This window comes from Pogona vitticeps, chromosome 1 (genome assembly GCF_051106095.1).
Source record: "Pogona vitticeps strain Pit_001003342236 chromosome 1, PviZW2.1, whole genome shotgun sequence".
Taxonomy (NCBI): Eukaryota; Metazoa; Chordata; class Lepidosauria; order Squamata; family Agamidae; genus Pogona; species Pogona vitticeps.
In genome coordinates this window covers 272,899,733-272,926,783 of record NC_135783.1, presented here as the reverse complement: position 1 = coordinate 272,926,783, position 27,051 = coordinate 272,899,733, and the positions used below count along the sequence as shown (strand labels likewise).

Here is a 27,051-nt window from a genome sequence, read left to right as displayed (position 1 = left end):
TCAGAAGCTGGCTATAAATATTGAAGTCCTGCTTGGGCTATATGGACTATCTGGCTGGGAGCTGTCTTTAGAGGATCGATGGACTGCTGTCTTTAGAGGATTGATGGACTGCTGGAAGAGGAAGCCTCTACTTCATCAAAGAGTTTTCAAGACATTAAATATTTTAGAGAGTCATTTTACTACTGCTGCATGTTTCCGGGACTAAACGGAGATGGGAACCCAGATCTTCTGAATCCCAATCCAATCCTCTACTCAACACAGCACAATGGCTGAGCAATTCAACTTATTTTCAGTTTATTATTTCTAGGAACTGGAAATAATTTTAATGCCAATTCATGTTGAATCAGAAGTTGTCAACATTTTCAGATTTCACCATATTCAGCATGGGAACTATTTGGGTTTGAAAAAAGTTTGAATACGGAGAAAACCAAATCATACATGCTTGTATATCAGGACCCACAATTTTTGAGTACTCGATTCTTTAAAATCTTGCTCTGAATCCTTCAGTATTCAGCTATGTGCATTCTGAATTTGGGTTGCCACCTGTTTTTTTTCTAAGAGATTGATAATATTTTAACACCTATGTGACAGGCAGGTATAAAATGGTCTTCACCACTTTGGAAAGAGGCACATCGTTTTTTAAGTGCTGGAAATAGGTGTCATTTTTTTTTATGAGATGAGATTTGAGAGTCTTGTTTTAGTTTGTTCTGGAAGAATGAATGAACATTTAAGAATTGTTTCATATGCAAGTTCAGGAAGGTGAGATTAAGCTTTTAGAATCTGGGTTATTGTTGTCACTGTGCCATCAAGTTGCCTCCAATTTATGGTGACCCTATGAATGAGTGATCTCTAAAATGTTCTGCCCTCAACAGCCCTGGTCACCTCTTGCAGGCTCAGGCCTGTAGCTTTCTTTAGGAAATCAGTCTAGCTCATATTTGGCCTTCCTCTTTACCCCTGCTTTATAGCTTTGCCAGCATTATTCTCTTTTCTAGGGAATCCTGTCTTTTCATGATGTGACCAAGGTAGGAGAGCCTCAGTTTCAACATTTTTGCCTCCAGAGATAATTCAGGCTTGATTTGATCTAGGACCCACTTGTTTGTCTTTCTGGCAGTCCAGGGTATTTACAAATATCTCCTCCAGCACCACATTTCAAACAAATCATGTTTTTCCCCCATCAGCTTTCTTCACTGTCCAGCTTTCACACCCATACATGATGGTCGGAAATACAAGAATGTGGGTTATCTTGGCCTTGGTCTCCAGTGACACATCCTAGTCTTTCCTAGTCTTAGTCTTCTTCTGATTTCTTGGCTGCAGTCCCCATGTAGATTGAAGATTGAGCCAAGGTATACAAAATCTCTCACTATTTCAATTTATTCACTTGAAGAATATACAGGTTTATGTTTGCATAATGTATACAATCTGCATGTGACTCTACCAGATCTCTTAGGTTTTGTTACCTCTGCAAGAGAGATACATCCAAAGGGACTAGCAAATACAACCAAGGGGCACTTTAAACCAATGAGATTCAGTACAAGCTTTCAAGGACTGTTAAAGTTGTAGTAGTCTGCAGTTCATCTGGAGCTGGAGATTTGAACTTGTACAAGGTGACATCGTATTCCTTGTTTATTTGTTGATAAACTATTTGTTTATCAGCCTCGAGATGCAATCCTGTCCCCTCCATTTGCACTTTGTCTTAAGGTTCATAATTTATCCTTTGAGAAAAGACTGGGCTAAAACAGGAATTGAGCACGTCTGCCTTTTCTTGGCCATCGGTTATCATTTTCCATCTCCATTGAGTAACTGAGCCACTGTTTCTTTTCTTTGTCTTTTACTATGAACATACCTGAAGAATGCTTTTTTGTTGCTTTTAGTGTCTCTAGCTAACCTCAGCACAGTCTCAGCTTTTGCCCTCCTAATGCCATTCCTTCAATTCCTTGCTACTTGTCTGTACTCCTCCTTTGTGGCCTGGCCTTCTTTCCACTTCCTATACATGTCTTTTGTTTTGTTTTCAGGTCCTCTCTGAGCAAGATGATGCTTCTGTTTGGTGTTTTTCTCATGGATAGATGGGATAGATGATATGATAGCTATCTTTAAACATTGGAAAAACTATCACCTGGACAATGGATGCCATAAACTTGTTTTCATCAGCTCCAGAGAGCGTGACCTGAAGTAATGGGTTCAAATTGGAAGAAAGAAGATTTTGAATAAAATTAGAATGGAATTCCTGACTGTAAAAGGTGTTTCACAATGGATAGTTGTTAGGATGCTACATTTGTAGATTTCTTGTTTTGTCAAAGAATTTGATTTGATGATCATTTGGGGTTCATTCCAGCTCAACAACATACAACAGAGGAAGGTCTTCAAATTAAAACATGTACAGTATTCTTGATGTTTACTTGGTCAGGTGCTTAATTGTACATTGTTGTTTAACTCAGTTTCTGTTATCACTGACAACTGAAAACACACTTATTTTCATATTGCTTGCATACATTTATCACCTATTTTTACTAGGACTGTTTTATTTCTTATAATTGTAATTTATGTTCCTGAGAAAATAAATATTAGATTCGTGTATCAAAGTCTTCTGCATTTCATCTGTACAGTAGGACGACAGCATCCATGGGGGATTCCCAAGCCACCTCCTGCAGCTGCCGAAAAATGTGGATGTATCAAATACTATACATTGCATGGTATCTGGCTTACTCTAGTGGCCAGTCCTGTTAAATACATAATGTAAATGTGTATAACCCCTTTTTTGGATCACTGCCTTGTTGTGGCAAAGGGGCTTGAGTAATTCAGAGAAGCGATGGGCTATGCCGTGCAGGGATACCAAAGACAGACAGGTCACAGTGAAGAGTTCTGAATAAAAATGACCCACCTAAAGCAGGAACTGGCAAGTCACTCCAGTATCCCTGTCAAGTAAACTCCATGGAAAGAAACCAAAGGCTAAAAGATATGACACTGGAAGATGAGCCCCTCAGGTCAGAAGGCATCCAACATGCTACTGAGGAAGAGCAGAGGACAAGTACAAGTACCTCCAGAGCTAATGAAGCGGATGGTTCAAGGCCAAAAAGGATGCTCAGCTGCGGACGTGTCTGGAAGTGAAAGGACATACTGCAAAGAAAAACATTACATAGGAACTTGGAATGTAAGATATATGAACCTTAGTAAGCCTGATGTGGTCAAACAGGAGATGGCAAGAATAAACATTGACATCCTGGGTGTCAGTGAACTAAAATGGACCGGAATGGGTAAATTTAATTCAGATGAGTATTATATTGCCCATATTGTGGGCAAGAATCCCGCAGAAGAAATGGAGTAGCTCTGATAGTCAAGAAAAGAGTGGGAAAAGCTGTAATGGGATACAATCTCAAAAATGATAGAATGATGTCAATACGAATCCAAGGCAGACCTTTCAACATCATAATAATCCAAGTTTATGCACCAACCACCCATGCTGAAGAGGCTGAAATTGACCAATTCTATGAAGGCGTACAACACCTTCTGAGACTGACACCAAAGAAAGAGGTTCTTCTCATTATAGGGGATTGGAATGCTAAAGTAGGGAGTCAAGAGATAAAAGGAACAACAGCCAAGTTTGGCTTTGGAGTTCAAAATGAAGCAGGGCAAAGACTACTAGAGTTTTGTCAAGAGAACAAGCTGGTCATCATAAACACTCTTTTCCAAAAACACAAGAGGAGACTCTACACCTGGAAATTACCAGATGGGCAATATGGAAATCAGATTGCTTATATTCTCCGCAGCCAAAGATGGAGAAGCTCTATACAGTCAGAAAAAACAAGACCAGGCGCTGATTGTGGCTCTGATCATCAGCTTCTCATAGCAAAATTCAAGCTTAAACTGAAGAAAATAGGAAAAACCACTGGGTCAGTCAGGTGCAATCTAAACCAAATCCCTTATACACAGTGGAACTGAAGACAAGATTTAAGGAACTAGATTTGATGGACAGAGTCCCTGAAGAACTATGGATGAAGGATCTTAACACTGTTCAGGAGGCAGCAACAAAAACCATCCCAAAGAAAAGGAAATTCAAGAAAGCTAAGTCGCTGTCCAACAAGGCCTTACAAATAGCAGAGTAGAGAAGGGAAACAAAAGGCAAGGGAGATAGGGAAAGTTACAGAAAATGGAATGCAGACTTCGAAAGAATAGCAAGGAGAGACAAGAGGGCCTTCTTGAACTAACAGTGCAAAGAAATAGAGGAAAATAATAGAAAGGGGGAAACCAGTGAGGAGATTTTAAAGAAACTCTTAATGAGGGTGAAATAGGAGAGCACAAAAATGGTCTGAAGCTCAACATCAAAAAAAAAAAAACTATGATCATGGCCACCAGTCCCATCACCTCCTGACAAATAGAAGGGGAAGATATGGAGGCAGTGACAGATTTTGCTTTATTGGGCTCCATGATCACTGCAGATGGGGACAGCAGCCATGCCTGCTTCTTGGGAGGAAAGTGATTACAGACCTAGACAGCATCTTAATAAGCACAGACACTGCCTTTCCGACAAAGGTCCGCATAGTCAAAGCTATGGTTTTTCCAGTAGCGCTTTATGGAAGTGAGAGCTGGGCCATATGAAGGTTGATTGCCGAAGAATTGATGCTTTTGAACTGTGGTGCTGGAGGAGGCTCTTGAGAGTCCCCTGGAATGCAAGGAGATCAAACCTACCCATTCTGAAGGAAATCAACCCTGAGTGCTCACTGGAAGGACATGACTTTGACCGGGAGGCAGTGGAAGACAGGAGGGCCTGGTGTGCTCTGGTCCATGGTGTCATGAAGATTCGGACATGACTTAATGATTAAACAACAGCAACTACAACTCCACCTGTTCTTTTTGAACAATTTATATCCATAAATTACTGTATTCTGGTCATGGGAGTCATCCTACCAAGTTTCAGTTACTGTATTCCTATCAAGTCATATTTGCCTTCCTGAGCTAAAATTTCTAGTTCTTGTTTGTTTACCATACTCCTGATGTTCATATATAAAAACTGTAGATTGTGCGATTTATGGCCTGTTTGACTTTGTACATTTTTATGAATATTACTATTAATGTTAATGTTGTTACTGACCCCCATTTGAACAGTTTGGTCTGTTCCTCTTATTGTGAGTAGGACTTCAAATACCCTGTGCTTGTGTCTCCCTCCCCTTTCCAATCCAGTTTAAAGCCCTCCTGATGAAGTTCTTCATGCTGTGGACAAACACATTCTTCCCAGTCCTTGTTAGGTACAAGCCATCTCTTGCTCGCAGTCCTTCTTCCAGGAATCTTAGCTTCATGGTCCCAGAAACCAAATCAATCATGTTGACACCACCTTCATAGCCAGCTATTTTCCTTCCCCTTTCTAATCCTCTTCCTGTTGTGTGTAAGTTGCTCAGAAATGGTCCAGTCAGTAGCACCAGAACATATTTTGCCATCTTGCAAGCAAAGTTTTTGTTTTAGTTTCTTGTCCTCATCAAGGATTTACATGTGAAGATGACATAGAGCTATTGGGGAACTATCGGGAGGTGTCAGTATTGTTAGAAGCCCTGACGTTGGTAGTGTGGTAAAAGCGTTCCTTAGAACTGCCTTTACACGAGACAGAGAGGGATTCAGAATGATTAGTCCCTTATGCTAGCAAAACCGGGTCCTGTAATTTTGCCCTAGGCGACTTCTCACTCCTTCACCCAAGTCTGTCTCGATTTTATATAAACAATCTGGAAGGTCTGCTCTTCCTCTTTTATTACTTCAGGACCCTCTTTTGGTAATATGGTAATGTGGCCAGATCAAAACAATCTTAGTTCAAAATATCCAATTGACTACAGTAGCTTGGTCTAAACAAGGAGACAGCTTACAGACAATTTGTCTTTTTATATTTTATTACAAAAGATATTATTTCAACAAGCTCATTTTAACGTCATTCAGTATTTCCAAAATAACCCCCAGCCTTAGCCACCAGTCATTTCCTCTATAAAGTGAAAACAATAAACAGTCTAGCTATATCTTAAATAAGCATTCTTACGCAGTCTTCTGATTAAAGTTCTGCCAGACGCATCTCTCTCCATGTGTCGTCTCTGGCTGTCGTGAAAGCAAACTCTTCCCCCATCTCTCTTCTCCGTCCTTCTCTTTCTTCTCTCTTCGCCCATCTTTTTTAAATTAAGAAGTTATGTCCTTGTCCATCGGAGTTGAGATAAGATAAGGGTCAGCTTGCTCTTCTTAACTTTTTTTTTCTTTAGCCGGAGAAGAACTGACCTTGTACATTTTCCTCTCTAATTAGCACCTGGACACAAGCAGATTTCTAGCTTTTTCGTTGCAGCTCTGAAATAAATCCTATGAAATACAACTCTATTCTATTTTCATAATCAAATTCATGACACGCCCCCCCTTAAAGATACAAAATATAGGACTATTAAAGTTCTTATTTTGTTACTAACTTAACATTTGATTATGAAAGGTTAACAAGACTATATGTGAACTTACAATTATCTTAACCAAGTATTAAGCTTATCAAAGTAATATCTCTTTACTCATAGCTAAGTACATCTCTATGAAAAATACAGAAAAATAAGCAAGTTAGTTAATTTTAACGATAAATTCAAGGTAACCATATTATATCAGCATACCATTTTTCAACGATCTGTTACATTACGTTCGATTTTTCTCCCCACATTGTTACAATCAGAATTGTTTGCAGATCTGTTTTTATACATTTTTAAACTATTTACATGATACATAACTGGTTTCTTGGATGAATTTAACATTTTCACAAGATAATTCACATTTCCCACTTTTTGTATGATTTCCCCTGGACCTTCCCAAACTACTTCCAATTTTGAAGGTCTGAGCGGGTTTAGTACAAGTACCATATCACCCACTTCAAACTCTCGGTGAGGGGCCTTCTTGTCATGATAGTATTTTTGTTTTGTACAATCAGTCCGTTTCCCTGTTCTTTGACAGTAATCACAGGTACTAACGTAGTCCTTAACGGTTTTATAAATTCCGGGCCAATAAAAATGCTGCGAAATCCTACTTAAAGTTTTTTGAATTCCAAGATGTCCGCTACTTGGACTATCATGGGCAAGTTGCAGAATTCTTTCTCTGTACTCTCTTGAAATGACTAGTTGTTGTACTGGTTCCGCCTGTTCATTTGATTTGGGAAAATATTCTCGGTACAATAGTCCATTTTGTCCCCACAAAAAGGTTACTTTTTGTTGTACCGGTTGTACCGCGTAACTGTCGGCTTGAGACCTCAAAGAATCCAATGTAGGGTCTTCCATCTGTTTTCGTTTGAATTCCTCTGATCCCATTGGTACTAGTAGATCCTCTGGTTCAGTTTTTATCTCAGTTGTACTATCCGTTTCATCTGCAAGGGGTTGATGTTGCGTTACATGTCCATCTGGTTTCTCCTCAGAGTTATCTTCAGTTGGGACTTGCTCTATTGCTTTGCTTCGTGCACATGTCACTGCTTGTATGGAAGTTGATTTTAAAGTGTGTTGGTGGTTAAGAAATGCTAGATCGTTTCCCAATAAAAAATCAGGTTTACCTTCATGCACTAATAAATATTTTGCACCTTTCCAATTCTTGTAGCTAATTTGCACATACACGAGTGGTACGAATCGCTCGATTATTTCTCCTGATCCATATGTTTTCACTGGACATCTCAGGTTATTCAAGATTAGTCCTGGATCCACAAACTGTTTGTTAATTGATGAGATATCGGCAGCGGTATCCCTAGAGGCATTTATGGTCAAATCTCCCATAGAAAAATGTAGGGTTACTGGTTCCGAAAAACTTTTCAGTGACCAACATAACTGTTCTTCCGGTAGGATGCTACTGGGATCTATAACTGAAAATTTCTCCCCTGAGGATGTCTGCTGGTTTACTGTTGTAGAGACTTGAGCTACTTGTAAGCCCATTATCCTTGGCACAATCCTTGGCTCTGTTGCTTGCATTTCACTGGTTTCAGAAAAATTTGGCTTGACTCCTCCTTGTCGCTGGGGTGGCACATTCCTTAGTTGATTAACTTCATGTGGTTCTGTTGGTTGTTCTGGTATTTCTAGCGATGTTGCACTGAGATAGTTGACCTTCGGGGTTGTTGATTTGTATTTCCGTTGAGCCGGTATGGGCGCCTTCTCGAATCTCCTTGGTGCTGGTAAGGGTGTCTGCTGAAATCTCCGTGGGGCAGGTAACGGGGTTTTGCCAACTGGCTTCTCCTCTTGACTAGTTGATCCCGTCAGTCGTGGACAATCCCTTTTTAAATGGGCTCCTCCGCATTGAAAGCAAGTCAAGGGTGACCTAGTCTGGCTAGGGCCCATGCTTCTTCGCTCTCCAGCAAAAGACTGTCTTGGTTCAGGAACCACTGTCTTCTTGGATTCGTATTGACTCTGCCTTCTAAGCACTTCTGGAATAGGCCTTCCTCTGGTAATAGGTTCACTCTTCTTGAAGGAAATTAATTCATCGGTTTTGAGCGCCAACGTTTGGAGGTCTGTGCAATTTTTCTCCAATAAGCTACTCTTTAACTCTGGTGTAAAACCTTCTCTTTGGTAAACCAAAATTTTAAACTGCTCCCAAGTTAAATTTTGGCTGGAACTTCTTGCTAAAATGGTGGCTAACTCCCCGGAAACTTGTGATCGTAGAAGTTTTAAATATAATTGTGTTGGCACGTTCAGATCAGCACACGAAGATTCAAAAAGTGATAAAAATGAAAAAATGTCATCGCCCTCTTGGTAATATGGTAGGTTTCTCCTGTCAATGTTAGATATTGAGTCTCTGGCTTGTTGTTTCTCAGCAATTTGCTTCTCTAAAATCTGTAGTTTCATTTCGTGGTATCTTCTTACTTGAAGTTCATTTGCTGTGTGTGCATTCACCCATTGTTTCTGGCAAGCTAATAAATCAGCCATCACTTCAGCTAACTTATTCTCTAGAGTTGACCGGTCTGCAGCATTGCCACTAATGTCAGCCTCTGCTCCAGCTGTTCCCCTCTGTGTGGTTATTTCTTCATTAGGAATTTTTTCTTGGGCAGGCAGGCCCGTTAGAACTGCTTCTACTATTTCTTCTTCCTCCTCTGGAAGTCCTGCTTCCCGTAATTTGGACCATGTGTCATCTGGATCATTTGCCAAAACTCTCAGGACAGCGTCTTCTCTTTGGTGAGTCAACAATCTGTCCGTTTGCAATCCACCTGGTAACTGGAAAGAAGCAGCTCTTTCAGCCCCAAATCGATCATCTGTGTGTTTTAAAATTCCTCTTCCTATGACTGACTTCTGGACATCCACAAGAATCTTCTCTGTTAGCAGGTCCTGCTGTATAGGAACTTGTTCCGCCCCAGTGTACTGCTGTGCCCTTCTTGGCATTACTTTAGGTTTAACTACTTCTTGATTTGCTTCCATTAACCTTTGGGCATCTTCTTCAGTAAATCTTGTGACAGCACTCCTCATATGAAATTCTTTGGGTATCTGTAGCGATCTACTAATAGTTGTTGATCTTGCTCCACTCTGCAGTAAAGAACTATGCTCCATTGCTGACAAAATCTCCTTATCCACTGATAATTCAGGCAGTGAACACCGACTGCTAAAAGCCATTTTTCCTTTTTTTTTTTCCTTCTCTCCCTCCCTGCAGCCTTGGCCGAAGCACGGGAGGAGCAATAAAACAATTAAACTGTCAGCTTTGACTGATCCTACTTTCCCTCCAGGAAATCCTTTTGGCTCTGGCTTGGGGTAGGAAATTTTCCCTTTTTTAATTTTATTTAATTACTTTTAAATTACTTTTATTATCCTGGCTGCTCCTTATAGACTCCTGCTACACTCAAAACAATTTTGCCACTCTGTCACCTGAGTGAAACGAGCTGGCACTTTTTAAACAGCACAATGCTTGTTCCTTAGAACACTTAAGCTACTGGCAGAATCTCTCCTTGCATCAATTTAGCCTGAGCTTTCTGCATAGGAGTCTTCTCCAGTCACAATAATTTACAACCTTCCCTGCTTTGCTCTGAAGCTCACGCCAGAGAAGTTTCTCTTGTCCTTTATTTAGCAGTGTGTATCTGCTTACTCACACATCTGCCTTCATAAAACAATTACCAGCGTAAACACGGCACGTAAGGCTCAGATCCCAAGATGCCACCATGTGGTAAACACGGCACGTGAATAATATCCCACCGCTGCCACCATGTGGTAAAAGCGTTCCTTAGAACTGCCTTTACATGAGACAGAGAGGGATTCAGAATGATTAGTCCCTAATGCTAGCAAAACCGGGTCCTGTAATTTTGCCCTAGGCGACTTCTCACTCCTTCACCCAAGTCTGTCTCGATTTTATATAAACAATCTGGAAGGTCTGCTCTTCCTCTTTTATTACTTCAGGACCCTCTTTTGGTAATATGGTAATGTGGCCAGATCAAAACAATCTTAGTTCAAAATATCCAATTGACTACAGTAGCTTGGTCTAAACAAGGAGACAGCTTACAGACAATTTGTCTTTTTATATTTTATTACAAAAGATATTATTTCAACAAGCTCATTTTAACGTCATTCAGTATTTCCAAAATAACCCCCAGCCTTAGCCACCAGTCATTTCCTCTATAAAGTGAAAACAATAAACAGTCTAGCTATATCTTAAATAAGCATTCTTACGCAGTCTTCTGATTAAAGTTCTGCCAGACGCATCTCTCTCCATGTGTCGTCTCTGGCTGTCGTGAAAGCAAACTCTTCCCCCATCTCTCTTCTCCGTCCTTCTCTTTCTTCTCTCTTCGCCCATCTTTTTTAAATTAAGAAGTTATGTCCTTGTCCATCGGAGTTGAGATAAGATAAGGGTCAGCTTGCTCTTCTTAACTTTTTTTTTCTTTAGCCGGAGAAGAACTGACCTTGTACATTTTCCTCTCTAATTAGCACCTGGACACAAGCAGATTTCTAGCTTTTTCGTTGCAGCTCTGAAATAAATCCTATGAAATACAACTCTATTCTATTTTCATAATCAAATTCATGACAGGTAGAGGTAGGGGGAAACATGCCTCAGAAAGGCTGTGAGGAAAAACTTTTCTCAGTGACCACAGTTTGCTAAATGTCTGTGACTAGCTGTGTGGTTAGATGGTGGAGACAGGGAACTGGGGTACCTCAAAGTAAGACATACCTGCCTGAGTCAAACACAAAACTCTCCACAAAAAGCATTCATAGGGGGTAGAAAGCCAAGAATATAATAAATGTTTTGTTAAAGCTACCTTTCCTTTCCTTTCTTTTTTAACACAGAGAAAACCAGTTACAAACAATTGTAGATAATAGGCTTAAGCTCTTAGCATGTACTTGACATAAGGACAATTTAACGGCATGGCAACATCAGATCTGTTGTCATTCAGGTGGAGAGTCACGCTCTGCATGTTTAACCTTCCATCACACAAACAGCCAGAATTTCTTCACGCTGTCTTCCTAACCAGAAAGGATGACACCCAACATTATATTTATTTGCTTGCACGTGGCATTTGAAATCCACATAAGATTCCAATGTAATGTATCCTTTCATGGCTTAATTAGTCCATTATTTTCCCAATATTTTGAAGCTCTTCCTCTGTTGCCTGAGCAACAAGTTTGCTCTTACCCTACACAAATAGGCAAGAGAAATAATTTTGTCTTTTTTTCATAGGCTATATTCAGTTTACAATTATTTATTTGAGCAACTACGTTGAGCAACAAAGCTTAAATAACAGATTCCCAAAAGTGTCTGAATTTGTCTGAAGCACCCATTTTTAATCTATTTATATAAATACACAAATTTCCATCTACATATAGTTTTCAATTTAATTTTATACCCATAGCTAGTAATAACTTGACCACGCCTAATACAAATCAATCTACTGCCTTATTTCTTACCGCTGTGCTAATGTATAATGTGGTCTTGAGGGACTATGTAAATGTGTGTTGAGACAGAGGCCTGATGCAATTTTGAAAAGAGGAAGAAAGGAAGGCCCTTGACTGGTCTTTTGTGACCTGTATGCTTCATGCTTCCTGATCGGCTGCCACTGCAAGTAGGAGTGACTAAGCAAACTTTATTTTAACTTAGGAGCTTTTATCACAGTGTCCGAGTCTGATATCTGGCTTGTTTCTGCTGGGAAAAGCCAGAAATATAAGTCTAGAACAAACCATAGGTTATTCCACTGGCTTGCCATGGGAAAAGCAAGGCATAATGCCAGATTCCACTACTGTAGGTTTAGATGCTACAATAAATACTGGAGAGTCTGTGGTTCATTTAGCCACTTCCATTTCTACTGAAAGCAACTGACCAAGGGGCACCTGCACAACTGATTTATCCACGGCAAGCCAGAATTCTTTAGCTTTCCAAATGCAGCAAATGAAATATCATATACAGTAGGTATAGTTGTGACATACAGTAACAGAAACAATAACAGCAACAATTATAAGCCACATTTTACATTGATAGAACTACAAGCTGATGTTTGACTTCTTTAGCCTAGATTTATGAATGCTAACTTGGCTTCATGAATCACTTAGACACTGGCAAAAAAAAAAAAAAAATGAGGAAAGAACATGAGATAATTTTAGTAGGAATTGATGTATTTTGCTGCCAGCTTTTCCTCTTTTACTTGGCTGTGCACATTGTGCTGCAGGGAGTGTTCTGCTCGCTTATAAGAAATAATTGTCCATCGGTAAAAAAATGATTTAAAAATATGTAGTATTACAATTTATATTCTGTGTTGTTCTACACCTTTCATTTGCTGTGTGTGTGTTCAGAGAACGGTTTTGAATGAAAAGCATTCATAGGGGGTAGAAAGCCAAGAATATAATAAACAGAAGCCTTCTTCTGTCCCATTCAAACTCATCTTTAAGAAGAAGAAGAAGACAAAGCAGAAGATATTAATATCAATTCAAAGGAATTTAATTCTGAAGTAATCCTTGCTGTTTTCAACATACTTTACTCCTAAGTAAGACTGCAGCCTTGTTCATCTTTCTTTGAGGCACTGGGATTGGGTTCTAATTTTAAGGCAAGCAGTTCCTCATGCTTTAAGAAAGTCACCACAGGAGACAGGGCAACATTATAAAACTGTTTAATATCTTTTTAACAGAGTGGTATGAACAACAACTTCAGTGGGTCAAACAGGACCAGCAACCAACAATGTTTCAGGTTACATCTCCTGTCATCCCAACATCTCAAACATGTCTTTTAACAAAGGGCCATTCCAAACTTCTCACAATTGGTAGGTTTCCACATGAAATTGCTCCACATGGCACAAACAGTCCCGCAACATGGGTGCTGAGCCCAATTGACTTTGGGAAGCATCACATTGGTTGGTATTGGGTAGATGCACCACCTTCCTCCAGGGTAAATATAGACTGTCCATTCCATCAGTTTTACCTCTCCTAAATGTATTTCAATTCCCTCACCTTCCTTTCCCTTTGGAACCTTCCTCTCATGATCATCCTTTTTCTCCCCCTTATGAGGAAAGGAGAATACATAGGGCCCTTTGGCACTTTCTTGTCTTCTTCTCTACCCTCTACCTCCAGGCTCTCCCACTCTTCTGAACACCAGCTTCTCTTTTCCTTCCTTATCCCCTCTAGCCCGCTCCCATTCTTCTCCTCTGTCATCAAAAAGCTTTCCACCGTTGGTTGATCCTTTCCTGCTACAGATTTCCCACCTTCTTCTTTTCCCAACTTCCTGCCTTCTCCCAATGCCATAGTTTGGACCACTGAAGGTAAGCTTAAAGATGGTGTCTAATCCTTCTACCTTGGGCGAGTGAGGGGATGGCTGACTTCTGGGTTCATCCACTTGTGCTGGTTCATCTTCACAGGCACATATTATTTAGAAGGAACGGAAGTAGGTAGAAAAATGCAAAATGCCAATTAGACATACTAGCACATTGTTCTATCATTGGGGGAAAAGATACCACAGAAGTTAACTGCACAGAATACTTCTCCCACAGAGAAGACTTGTGTGTCCAATAAGCTGATAGCTTATGACAGACTAAAAAACCTTTCCATGTGTAAAGTCCTTTGCTTAAGGTAAGTTTCCTTTATAATTTCCTTTTTTAAAAATATTTTTTTTTCATTTCCCTTTTTTGTCCTATGTATGGAGAAATTTCTGAACTCTGGTGAGTTCTTATTAAAAATGAACTGTATGAAATTCCCAAACATCTCCACTGGCCAAATGCACTTATTTCCAACAGAGAAAGGGCAATGTTTCCAGATATACTGGTTTTGGAATGGGCTTCTCCAAAAAATATAAGGAATGTGAGTACATTTGGGCATTTCCTGTAAAATTACAACACCTTGATCCTTCTCATCCAGAAGCACTACAGAATTACTCCCAACCCTGACAAAGAAAAAGAAGTTTTTAAAATCAAATTAAATATTTTAGTTATTATTTCTTAGGCAATTATCCTTATTTGATATATGTATGTACACTGTGTATATACAATGCATTTGGTACACACATATTATACACAGACTGCCTACCGTATGGCTAATAAGAAAGCTATCAGAAAAAAGAGGTGTCAGCCATTATTCAGTGCTACATTGTTGAAAATACAGTGATTCAAAGCCAGTTTTTCCAATGTTTGGGGGCTGACCACACTGATACAACATGCAGGAAATACTATTGAATTTGGGGCTGGTTGATTCCCATTTTTCCTTTGATTGCATGACACAAAGGGAAATGTGAATCAGCCTAGAGTTGTTTCCACCTCCAGAAATCTGTAGTTTTCCCCCTCTGTTCCTGGGGCTTTGAGTTCTTTTTTAAAGACATCAGTTTGGAAGTGTGATCACTTGAACCAATGCAGAAAAGGGAAGGCAAGCACACAGACACCTTCCCTTTCACCTCTTGCCTTGTGAGGAGGATGAGATACAAAGTAATGCTTTGCCAAAGTACCTGGCTCCTTACCTCATGGGAGTAGATGAGCTATGCACATATACACACAAAGCAGCACCAGCACATGCTGTCTTTTGCAAAGGCTACCTCCCACTAGTTTCTTTTCTTTTCTTTTCTTACAGCTTCTCATCCATAGGTAGCATTCATGTCTATTTGCCTTTTTAACAGCTTAAGAAGGAAAAGTTCCATCTCTAACCAAAGGAGCTAACAAGCTGAAGAAACCGAGAGGAAGGAAGGCCTTATCACAGATTATTAATACAGTTCTTTGTCACAACACCACCTGCAGGGCTATAAATAGAAGTGCAAGCAAGCAGCAAGGAATGCTTTTGGTCTCCTTTTGTGGTCACATGAACAGACTTGAATATGGGGAAGGTTTGGTGAACGCTTCTGGGAGTTTCAGTCTAAGAGTATATGAGGACCCAAGGTTGGGGACCACTGGTGTAGCGTTTGAGCCCCCTGCATTTACACTAAAGTAAGAAAGAAAACATTGCTAACATGTGCTGGATTGTGGAGAAAGCCAGAGAGTTCCAGAAAAACATTACTTCTGCTTCATTGACTATGCAAAAGCCTTCGACTGTGTGGACCACAGCAAACTATGGCAAGTTCTTAAAGAAATAGGAGTGCCTGATCGTTCACCTTATCTATCTCCTGAGAAATCTATACGTGGGACAGGAAGCAACAGTTAGAACAGGATACAGAACAACTGATTGGTTCAAAATTGTATATTGTCCCCCTGCTTATTTAACTTATATGCAGAATACATCATGCGAAAGGCTGGACTGGATGAATCCCAAACTGGAATTAAGATAGCCCGAAGAAATATCAACAACCTCCGATATGCAGATGATACCACTCTGATGGCAGAAAGTGAGGAGGAATTAAAAAACCACTTAATGAGGGTGAAAGAGGAGAGGGCAAAAACTGGTCTGAAGCTCAACATGAAAAAAACTAAGATCATGGCCACTAGTCCCCTCATCTCCTGGCAAATAGAAGGGGAAGATATGGAGGCAGTGACAGATTTTACTTTCTTGGGCTCCATGATCACTGCAGATGGTGACAGCAGCCATGAAATTAAAAGATGCCTGCTTCTTGGGAGGAAAGCAATGACAAACCTCGACAGCATCTTAAAAAGCAGAGACATCACCTTGCTGACAAAGGTCCACATAGTCAAAGGTATGGTTTTTCTAGTAGTGATGTATGGAAGTGAGAGGTGGACCATAAAGAAGGCTGACCACTGAAGAATTGAATCTTTTGAATTGCGGTGCTGGAGGAGACTCTTGAGAGTCCCCTGGACTGCAAAGAGAACAAACCTATTGATTTTGAAGGAAATCAACCCTGAGTACTCAATGGAAGGACAGATCCTGAAGCTGAGTCTCCAATGCTTTGGCCATCTCATGAGAAGAGAAGACTCCCTGGAAAAGCCCCTGATGTTGGGAAATTGCGAAGGCAAGAGGAGAAGGGGACAACAGAGGATGAGATTTGAGTATGGACAATGTCATCGCAACCAACATGAATTTGACCCAACTCCAGGAGACAGTGGAAGACAGGAGGGCCTGGTGTGCTCTGGTTCATGGGGTCACGAAGAGTCAGACATAAGTAAACGACTAAACAACAACAAGAAGAAAGAAAAAAGATGTAGTTGATCAGTGTTTCTTCAGAGTATTGTTCAGGTTGACCTTAGTCTTTAAATATTCTGGTTGTGCACTGCTATCTGTTTCTTCACAATCCTTCAATGATGTAAAAAGACATCATTTTAGATTCTCTCTGCCTGAATAAAAGCCTGAAAATATTGAGTAGGGAACATATTTGAGGGGAGGTTTTAAAGTAAGCTTTTTCATGGCCCTTATTTTCCTGACAATCCTTTCCTTGTATCCTTAATGGGAGGAATCCAACCAGAAATCACATATCATCTTTTTTAGTTTAACCTTTACAATCCATTCTCCCCTTTGATGCTACATTCTTCAAGTCACACATCTCACTTCAGTATACTTTACATTTTTTCCTTCCCCTTTTCAAAATGGACAAGGAGTTGAGGTGGGATTTACTTACAAACTTACAAGAAAGGTTAATGTCTGACATACAAAACAACTGACAACCTCATATTTCAGTCTATCAACACAGCTCTCTTGTTTTTCTAGCTTTGAGTATGGTTTATACAGAACTTATTGAGCTGACACAAACATTCATAATCAATTTTCTGTCCAATTCTCCTAAAGCATGTATTTGTGTTTGCTGTTTTGTCTAAGAAGTGCAATGTTGTCTAATATACACATTTTAATTCAGTTTTCCTGATACTGTATAATGTATTTTGAATGCTATTTTCATCACTATATTTTTATGGGCATTTTCAATAGAAATTCCATTGTAAGCTTTGTGATTGCATTAATTTCAAAGGACAATTGTGCTTTGGCCTACATGTTGTTTCAAATGAGTGATATTAGGTTAGGTTCACAAGCTGAATCAATGTATCACCTATTACTAACAAAGCAGATAGATCATTGCCCACCCAATCCCTGAATATAGACACGAAACAACAACATTGGATTAAATACGGGCCACACGTGGTGGCGCTGTGGGCTAAACCACAGAAGCCTGTGCTGCAGGGTCAGAAGACCAAGCAGTCATAAGATCGAATCCACATGAGGGAGTGAGCGCCCGTCACTTGTCCCAGCTCCCGCCAATCTAGCGGTTCGAAAGCATGCAAATGCAAGTAGATAAATAGGTACCACTTCAGTGGGAAGATAACAGCGTTCCGTGTCTAAGTCGCACTGGCCATGTGACCACGGAAGATTGTCTTCGGACAATAACGCTGGCTCTATGGCTTGGAAATGGGGATGAGCACCGCCCCCTAGAGTCGAACACAACTGGACAAAAATTGTCAAGGGGAACCTTTACCTTTACTACTTTAATGTTTTCGAATTTAACACCTTTACACCCTCAACTTGCACCCTCTCATTACTAGTATTATACTTCACGTTCCCTGTGAAACAAATGGAATGCTCATTGAGAACAAAAAAAAAAAAAAACTGTCATTCTAAACCTGCAGGAAACCTGAATGCTCACTGCTGTTCATGCATTAGACTCGTAATTCACTGTCATGCTCAAAATCTAATCTCTCCCTTTCATCTCATCTCAAATTGTTCTAATAGTCTTCCAGGAAAGTACAACATGTACATAGTGAAATCAAATGTTAAAACACTATGAAGAACTTTGCTGACTCAGGTAAGATTGGTGTAGCATTCACCTAAGTCACTGGTTCTTAACTTTGGGTTACTCAGGAGTTTTGGACTGCAACTCCCAGAAGCCTTCACCACCAACTGTGCTGGCTGGGATTTCTGGGAGTTGCAGTTCGAAAACATCCGAGTAACAAAGGTTAAGAACCACTGACCTAAGTTATGCATTGTAAATTAGGCATTATTCATGTTATATGTAAATGTGGCTAAGAGGCTGGGCTGAAAGAGATGCTAAAAGGCGGAGCCTGAGAGGGGAGCCAGTCAGAGTCAGAGTCTGGAATCAGAGGGAGAAAGATAGTTTTTTGGGGGGAGGGTCTGAAGAGTGATTAGTTAGAGTGCAACCTGTGATAATTATTAGAATAGGTTAATATTGATGATTGATGAATCTTGAAGAATGTGCTTATGAATTATTCCAGCAACTATCTGTAATTAATAAACTTGTTCTGTTGAAACGTCAATACTGGATGGACCTTTGTCTTTTCAGTCAATATTTTGGAACATAATGCCCAAAGTAAGTCTTAACTGCTATGTTACTTGTGCTGGCTTAATTACAGCTCAGAGATCACTGAAGCAATAACACCTGAGACAATGCTCAACCGAAGCATCCATTTTGCGAATTTAAAGGAAGGCCTTGGTAGAGCAACTCGTATTCTGTAGCTTCTGGGGTAGAAACAGCTGTGTATGACATCACAAATAGTATGGGATATAGCACAGATGGCTCGTGGGGTGAGTTGACAGTAGGGGGTCCTTTCTTTTAAAACTGGGATTATCCCTTCTGCCCTTCCCACATGCCACCAAGGGGACATGTTTTTGAACAACTTGAAAGCAACTCTAAAGAGACTAACACAGAGGCTTCAAAAATCAATTTTATCATGAACAGCAGTAAGCATATGACAAGAAGGTTCTTGTTTCCTGCTATTTATTATGTCACCACAACTATATAAGAGCATTGTACTGCGGAAAGATGATTTTTTTTCATACGTGGCAGTTCAGCCTTCATCTACTCTACTCTGAAGCTATTATTTGTGCCCAAAAGAACACCAAGTTTAAAGCAAAACCTAAAAAAGTACAAAAATGTATTGTGAAAGTGTACAACCCTCTTTCCTACATGATATATACTGTACTTTTATGTCTTTTTAAACCTGGATATTCACTGATCCATATGCTAATATTTTTTGCCAGCAATAAATATATTCTAGTTAAAGTCTTCCTTGAAACTCAAGATTTCACACTTCAAAACAATCTCTTTAACTCCATGGTTAATTCAGTCTAAATCACTACAATATAACTTCACTGAAGCTAAGAGAGTGAAAAACTGGTCTCATTAATGAACAGTCTGTATTTTCCCCCTCAAGATGTGTTCTAATTAACTACCTTGTTGTAAGATATTCTCAAGGCATTGTAGCTACCAAGACAGTCTGACGGGAAATTAAATAGGGTTGCATCATGGTCAAATGGCAACTACATCAGTTATCCATTTCACTGAACATGACCTACATGCTGAGGAAGTAGTCAAATGGGTTGAATCCTATTCAGTTCTCACCAGAGTGGCATACATCTTTTATTTTTCCTCAAACCGTGATGGCCCTATAATAGAGTCTTCTCATATGTATCAGCTGGAAGGTACAAAATGACTTGGAAATCAGGGCTGTACCAAATATATTTACCTCAGTTTGTGTTCTTTTTTCCCTATTACTGTGGAAAGTGCTTCCCATTTTCAGTGCATAGTGCAAACAGAGATGCATTGTTTGATGGTACTCATCGCAGCACTGCTACTTGCTTCTCTTGCATCCTCATAATCTTTGGCTTTGTTTGTTTGCCTTGCCTCTGAGCTGAACCATAGAATCCCCCCCCCCCCAAAGAGATCACAATGTTATGGATCTTTCTTCTGAGCCCTTAAATCTGCATTTTCAAATGATTCTGAATCTTAGAACTGAGTTAGATTGTTACATCCAATGTATTCATTTCTGACTAATAACGACCCTACTAATTACTGAACTTCAAAAGGTCCTGTAACTAATAGTCCTGTTTCTGGGCTTGCAAACTCAAAGACATGGTTCTCTGTTGAAGCAGTCCTTCTCATGTTTGGTGTTACTATTTTCCTATTGCCTTCCACTTCTCCTAGTATTATTGTCTTTCCTGTGAGTTTTATCTTCTCACAATACATCCAAAGTACAATAGTCTTGTTTTAGTCATTTAAGTTTTTAGTGAGAGTTCAGGCTTGATTTGATCTAGAATGCATTTAAAGATTTTTGTGATGGTCCATGGTATCTGTAAAGCTCTGTTCCAATACTACATTTTGAATGAATATCCTTTCTCAGAATCTTCTCCTAAGGGTCTTTTCTAGTTGTTTCATAGCTGGCCTTCCAAATCTTTGTCTTCTGACTTCTTGGCTGCAGTCCCAATGTTGATTAAAAATTGAACCTAGGATACAAAAAAAATCCTTAATTTTGATTTCTTTATCATCAATATTAAAGTTATTGCATTCTTTTTCAATGATTATTTTTTTACTTCAACTCTAATCTAGAGTTTATACTCTCTTCTTTAACTTTCTCCATGAATCATTTCAAATCTTTGCTGCCTTGTACCAATAATACAATTTTTCTTCTCATTTTTTAAAAAAATCTAATGGTTTCTAGGTACCTAGTTTGGTGTAGTGGGTAGAGTGACAGACTGGAGACAAGGGCTCTTATCCCCACTTGGCAACAGAAACCCGCTGGGAGAGTAGAGGTAAAACCACTCCTTAAATATCTCACTTACCTTGAAAATCCTATTAGGGTCACTGTTCATTGGTTCTGACTTGATGGCACGTAACTACCTAACTAATAACTTCTAGGTCCAGGAATCATCCATGCATCATTATTCAATCTAGTTTCTATTCACATTTAACATCTCAGCTAAGGCTGTCATTACTCAGAGTTAAGTTGAGGGAGAAACAGCATGTTACACACAAATCTGTGTAACAAGCACTTTAAAAAACATCAGGTCCTCTGCAGGAGGGGAAAATCTAGAGTGTAGAAGCATTGGTATTCATGTGACAGTGTGTTCACCTTTTCTCTATCACTGTTTTTCTTTTGCAGTTATTACATGTATCGAGTGTAGTGAAACGAGTTCTGAGTATTAGATTAAAACATGTTTTTAAAGGAGAGTAAGCAAGAATGGGGTGGGGAGCTGTAAAATATCTCACTGCAGTCTTTATTCTGTATCCTGTTGGTAGTCTCTTCTCCACAAAACGTTGAGTGCTTTCTTAAATGGTTAAATCATACCTGAAATCTGGACAAAATCCAAGTGTTGTAGACCACAAACACACAAATAAACCAGCCATAGGTTTGCAAGCTTACAAGTCAAGTTGTCCCATCTTCCACTTAGAAACTTCAAACTGAGGAGACAGGAAGGAGACAATTCACTGGCTAGTCCATGCTTTCTGTCAGGTCCAGTCTTCTCCCTTGACTGCTAGATTTCAAGAATCAGAAGCTGCCACCCAAAATTTGCTGCCCTAGATAGAACATCAGATAGTGACCTGCTTTGCAAGTCATGCTGCAAAGTAGGCAAGGTTGATGAGCTTATTTTGGCACTTGAGGCAAAAACGCTCAAAAGAAAAGAAAGTGCCAAATACCTAAAGCACCTTCTTCCTCCTCACCCAGTAGTAAGAATACAAAAATAATATAAAAATAACAAGTCACTTCTCTAAATGACAGCTTTTTTGTAATCAATATAGTGGTTGTTACTAACCTGAATTGATTGTAATAGGTTTGGACAAGTTCATGAAGGGTCAAATTATCAAAGGCTGCTAGTTATGATAGATATATAAAGTGTATAATGCCTTCCACATGCATCTGCCTACCCATTGCTTTGGAGCACAAGTGGGAAGGTACCATTACCTTTGTGTCTTGCTAGTGGGCTTCCCACAGACCTCTATGAACCCAGAACACTGACCAAAAGGGGTTATTGGTCTAATCCAGCAGAGCTTTTCTTACACTGTTATATGATTTTCTTAACATAAAGAGCAGAGCATGAGAGAGAGAGAGAGAGAGAGAGAGAGAGAGAGAGATGGTTTACCTTTTGGTTGCCTTAAATATCTGTGGTTGCTAGTATGGGTAGTCTCTTAACCAGTGCAGATTCAAAGTACAATGGACCCTTGACTTACAGACGGCTTGACTTACAGACTTTTTGAGTTACAGACTTCTCTGGCTGCAAAATTTAGGTTTGACTTGCAGCCTGAGAAATGACTTACAGACCAGAAAAAAACCAAAATGGAACAAAAACGGCCTGTTACGGGATTAATCGGTTTTCAATGCACTGTAGGTCAATGGAGACTTGACTTACAGACTTTTTGACTTGAGAACCACCTTCCAATACGGATTAAGTTCTTAAGTCAAGACCCCACTGTATAACATGTCATTATTGTGTTTGTAGCTGGTCTGGTCATCATGTGCTAGCCATTTTCCTTGTGGCAAAGAGCAGGTGGCAGGCAAAAAGTCAGTCACTGGTATGAACCTATCAGATGACAGAACCTGCAAGACTTTTCATTCCATTGGCATAAACTTTACAATGTTGCAGACTATAGACTGAGAAACTGAAAGTGAGAGAGAAAGACGGACAGAAGATATACAACTCTGTAAATGAAGAAAGTATAAGAAAAGAAGTTGAAAACAGCATGCAGAAAAGACAAGTTACTATTTTCCCATTCATTTCAAATGTTAAATTGTGTGCAGTGCATATATTCCCAGTAGATCAGTATGTTCTGAACATTCATTGAGTTTCCAAAAACATTCTCCTAAGTAATTTAAAAGAAGCTGTTCCAGGATTTATTGGACCTCTTGATCAAATAGATCAAATAGAGACCTACTCATGGGTATCTTAGTGGAACAAATAATTTAAGATGAACCACTTCTTCATGTTGCTTTCTGAATCAGACTGCATTGAAAAAAATCCCCTTGGTGTTATAATCCAATACCAGCTATTGACTTTTCAATATATAAATAAAACAATGTATCATTCCATATTGTAATGAAATGGCCCATTGATTTTTATCACATAACAAAATGTAGTACTTTATACCTGAATTGTTATTTTAGCTATGTATTAGAAAGAACTCTGCATGTTTAAGTATAGATTTTTAAATCTCTGTGACCTATGCCTCAGAATTTTAATCTACTCCTTCACCGAGAGAAGATTCATGTACACACCAATACTTCCTATGAGAGGTGATGATCCACACATTTTAGATATGGGGGCAGGATGGGAAGAGCAGGATTACACATGTTGACCCTACTACTATCTACCTACTGCACAATGTTCCCCATACTTTCAGATATGCTAGGAAGGATATCTGATGAGGACCCTGTGTGCTCCCCACTTCTGGAAACCTTGTCCAATCCGACTTTTGGTTACATGGAGAAAGTCACACACATTCAGTCAAATGGGAATAGATGCCCCCTTCTTGGAGCAGCTCAGGGGTCCTGTCAGCTGCAGCAAAAAGCAAAGCCTCTATCATAAGGCTCTTCTTCTTATTTGCCTTTGTGCCTTGTTGCTGTTTGCCTCTTCTTCTCTGACTGACCACTTTTTAAGAAGCAAGCATGGAGCCTTCCTCCATTCCAGACGCCCCACTGTTGTACTTCTGGTTGTAACTACAGCTGATAACTGAGTAAATTTTACTTCTCTCTTCTGAAGATGTATCTGGAGTGACTACTTCAATACAAACACCAGCTAGATTGTGACTCTCAGGGTTGATGAACTGGGCTACTCCCTCCACACTTTTTTTTTGGGGGGGGAGGTGCTTTATGCTCTGCTGACAAAAGGAATAACCACATTCCTAACATAAAACTTTGATTTTTACCAAGCCCTCAGGGAATCCAGAGTTTAGCCCATTGCAAAAGAACTCTTAGTGAACATTTTCACTCCATCAGTTCAAAACGAAACTCACTAATTATTATCTCGTGTATATGCAAGAATAACACAACCTTGAAAGAAACTCATTATTCAATGAAAGAACAGATATATGTGTTATATCATATACAAAGTCCTGGCCTAATTAATAGCCCTAAACAAAATCCTTATTTTCATGGAAACCTGCAGATTTTGATATGTGTTTCCTGTGCTTCAGCCAGTGGACAGCTTCCATTTGCACTACAAATTCAATCCCTAAAGAGAGCAGAAAAAGGTTAACCTCTGTACCTTCTCTGCAGCTAACAAGCAAAGACTTGTGTTCGAGAATGTCACTTCTCTCTTGCAAAGTCTCTTGCAGATGTACCTGCATATTTTCGTGAAAATCTTGGTCTAAAATATGTATATGCCATGCATTAGAAACAGGCAACCAGCACTGAACAAGTAGATCACACAACTGATCACATGGCTCCCATCAGTTTGTTGTGTGACATGCATGTGGAAGTGCATTGTGAATAGCACTTTTGCCCTGCCACACTTTTCCCTAATGCTGCCTCAGCTTTGTGCTCTGTGTGAGGAGCTGCACAACAGGATTCAAGTCTTGCAGAGCGAGTGCAAGAGTGGTATCCACAAGAGGTTGGTGTTTTTTTTGAAGTGGTTGTACATGTGCAGATGTCTAGCTACTAGATTCTCATGCAACTGTGCAAGATGGAATTTTCATTCCACTAACATTGTGTCTGAGTTTAGCCAAATGACTTCAGCCCAGTCATTTAGTCCAACAAAACGTTCCTTATGTGCAGGGTGCTTGAAATTGCTTGGTGGCTATTAGTGTTATACTGCTTTGCATTCAATATGGTGGTGAATTTTCAGAGGAAGGCAGAAAACTTAAGCTTACATCTTGATCAAGTCCATGCATACTGTATTAATAATGAATGAACACCCAGAGTTATTAGTTAGTTAATAATAAGTCTGGAAGGTCATTACCATCCATTGCTTTGAGTTTCCCAGGAATAACTAGTAGGGCTACTGTGAGCACAGAATGCTAAACTACATAGTTGTTTTCTCATGTTTATACATCAAGATCTTATTTCAGGACAAGTCTTGGTTTCTTTGAATAGTTTTACTAAGTGGTTCTATATCACTTTCTTGGACTGTGTTTTATTTACTGATTAAATATAGAATGCATAAATCATTCATGTTTTTAACAGCATTCAAAATTCATGAGGTGAAATGTGTACTATTATGTATCAGAACTGGATCCCAAGACCCTATTTAAATTTTGAAGCTGCTATAATAATAATAATAATAATAATAATAATAATAATAATAATAATAATAATAATAATAATAATAATAATAATAATAATAATAATAATAATAATAATAATAATAATAATAATAATAGAAGCATGACAACATCCTGCAGTGTTGTGGATGATGTCAAGGTATCATGAGGAAGCCATGCAAGTGACCTGAGAAGAGAAATTCAGTTCCTTTTGCAACTGAAGTCCATAAAATCAAGGACTGCAGAATTGTGTCAGAGCTGAAGTTCTAGGCTTAGATAGAATGGTAATTAAGAAGAAGTCTTGATGTAGGTCATACTTGGTGTTTTTCCTTCAGTCTTAATTCTTAGCCCTTGGGCTTTCCCAGACTGAAGTTATAGAAGACAACTGCTCCATGCTACTGTTCTTACCCATGCAATTGATTCATGAACATGAAAAAGGAAAATAAAATAAAATAACAAAACCTTTTTTGGCACAAGGAGGGGCTCTTTTTCATTTGCCACACCTGTCCATGCTCTTTTCCTATTTCAGTCCTCTGAAGATGCCGGCCACAGAGACTGGTGAAACGTTACGAAGAACAACCTTCAGAACACGGCCAAAGAGCCCGAATAACCCACAACAACCATCAGATCCTGGTCGTGAAAGCCTTCGGGAATACATTTTTCCCATTACTTTATAATTCAGCATTCATAATTTTCAGAGATAAGTAAACTCATCCCAGCTAGATATATATTTGCCCCATTTTATTAGCATTAGCTATGGTGGTTTACATCAAAAGAGGATATCAGTCCATTAAACAGAGATATCACACATGGACAAATATCCCCATCATTCCTCATATTTTAATACAATTTACTGAAATTGTGTCAGGCACAAATTCTTGTAATGATGAGGCTACCATGGTCAAGATGTGAAGCAACTAAAACATGTTGCTTAATAATACTCCTGTCATGGAAACTGCAACTACTTCATTTCTATTTAAAGGCAATTTACTACAAAGTTGTTTTGACGTAAAATCCAATTAATGGAGGCTATGCACAGATGGGCTGAGCAGCTGTCCATGCATTTGAAAACACACACACACAAAAACCCATTTGTTTCTGACTTGCCAAAGAAGCTAACTCTTTACTACAGCCTGCTTAATGTGAACATTGCTCTTCATTTTCCAGTTGAAAGATACCTTTTGAGTACTGGCAAAAGTCTTTATAATTTATTCAAGGCAATTAAATAATTTGGGACTAAAACCTCCTTATTTGTCCACTGCCCTTTAATACAATTGTTCAGCAAACAGGAGAATATGGGCCTGTTTCCATGGCAATGTTACCTGTGCCAGCTGTGATTTCTAATGCCAGCCTAGACATGAGATTGAATGCATTTTTGTCTTTAATGCACAGTGTTTAATACTCCAGTGGTATCAGATGAGATACTGATAATGTATGGTTTTCAGAGCACGAATGGTTATATCTTAATCTTTTTGTTTCCTTGCTGTAGTCCTCTTCTGTGAAGTTGCTAACTGGAAATTCCCTCACTGTTGGCAAGACTAATTTCATGTCATGTATAGGCTAGCCCAGTGATGGTGAACCTTTTTGAGCCTGAGTGCCCAAACTGCAACACAAAATCAACTTATTTATTTCAAAGTGCCAACACTGCAGTTAAAACCCGAATGCTGAGGTTTTAGTTTAGAAAAAACGACTGATCCTGCACTGCAAGGGTTACATGCTTGGGTTTTTTTCCCCTATTGGTGGTATTAACAAAGAAATACTTACCAGTTCTCCAATCCCCCATTGGGTTTGACT

General features: G+C 39.3%; 1 long non-coding RNA gene across 1 annotated transcript; it reads right to left on the bottom strand.

Annotated features, from left to right (window-relative positions):
• Positions 1-14,448: 14,448 nt before the first annotated feature.
• On the bottom strand, positions 14,449-22,217 carry LOC144584513 (uncharacterized). Its single transcript, XR_013538814.1, has 3 exons — positions 22,146-22,217; positions 18,242-20,510; positions 14,449-18,097 (listed from the first exon to the last, which is right to left on the bottom strand). It is a non-coding gene; the product is annotated as an uncharacterized LOC144584513 (long non-coding RNA).
• Between the last annotated feature and the right edge of the window lie 4,834 nt (positions 22,218-27,051).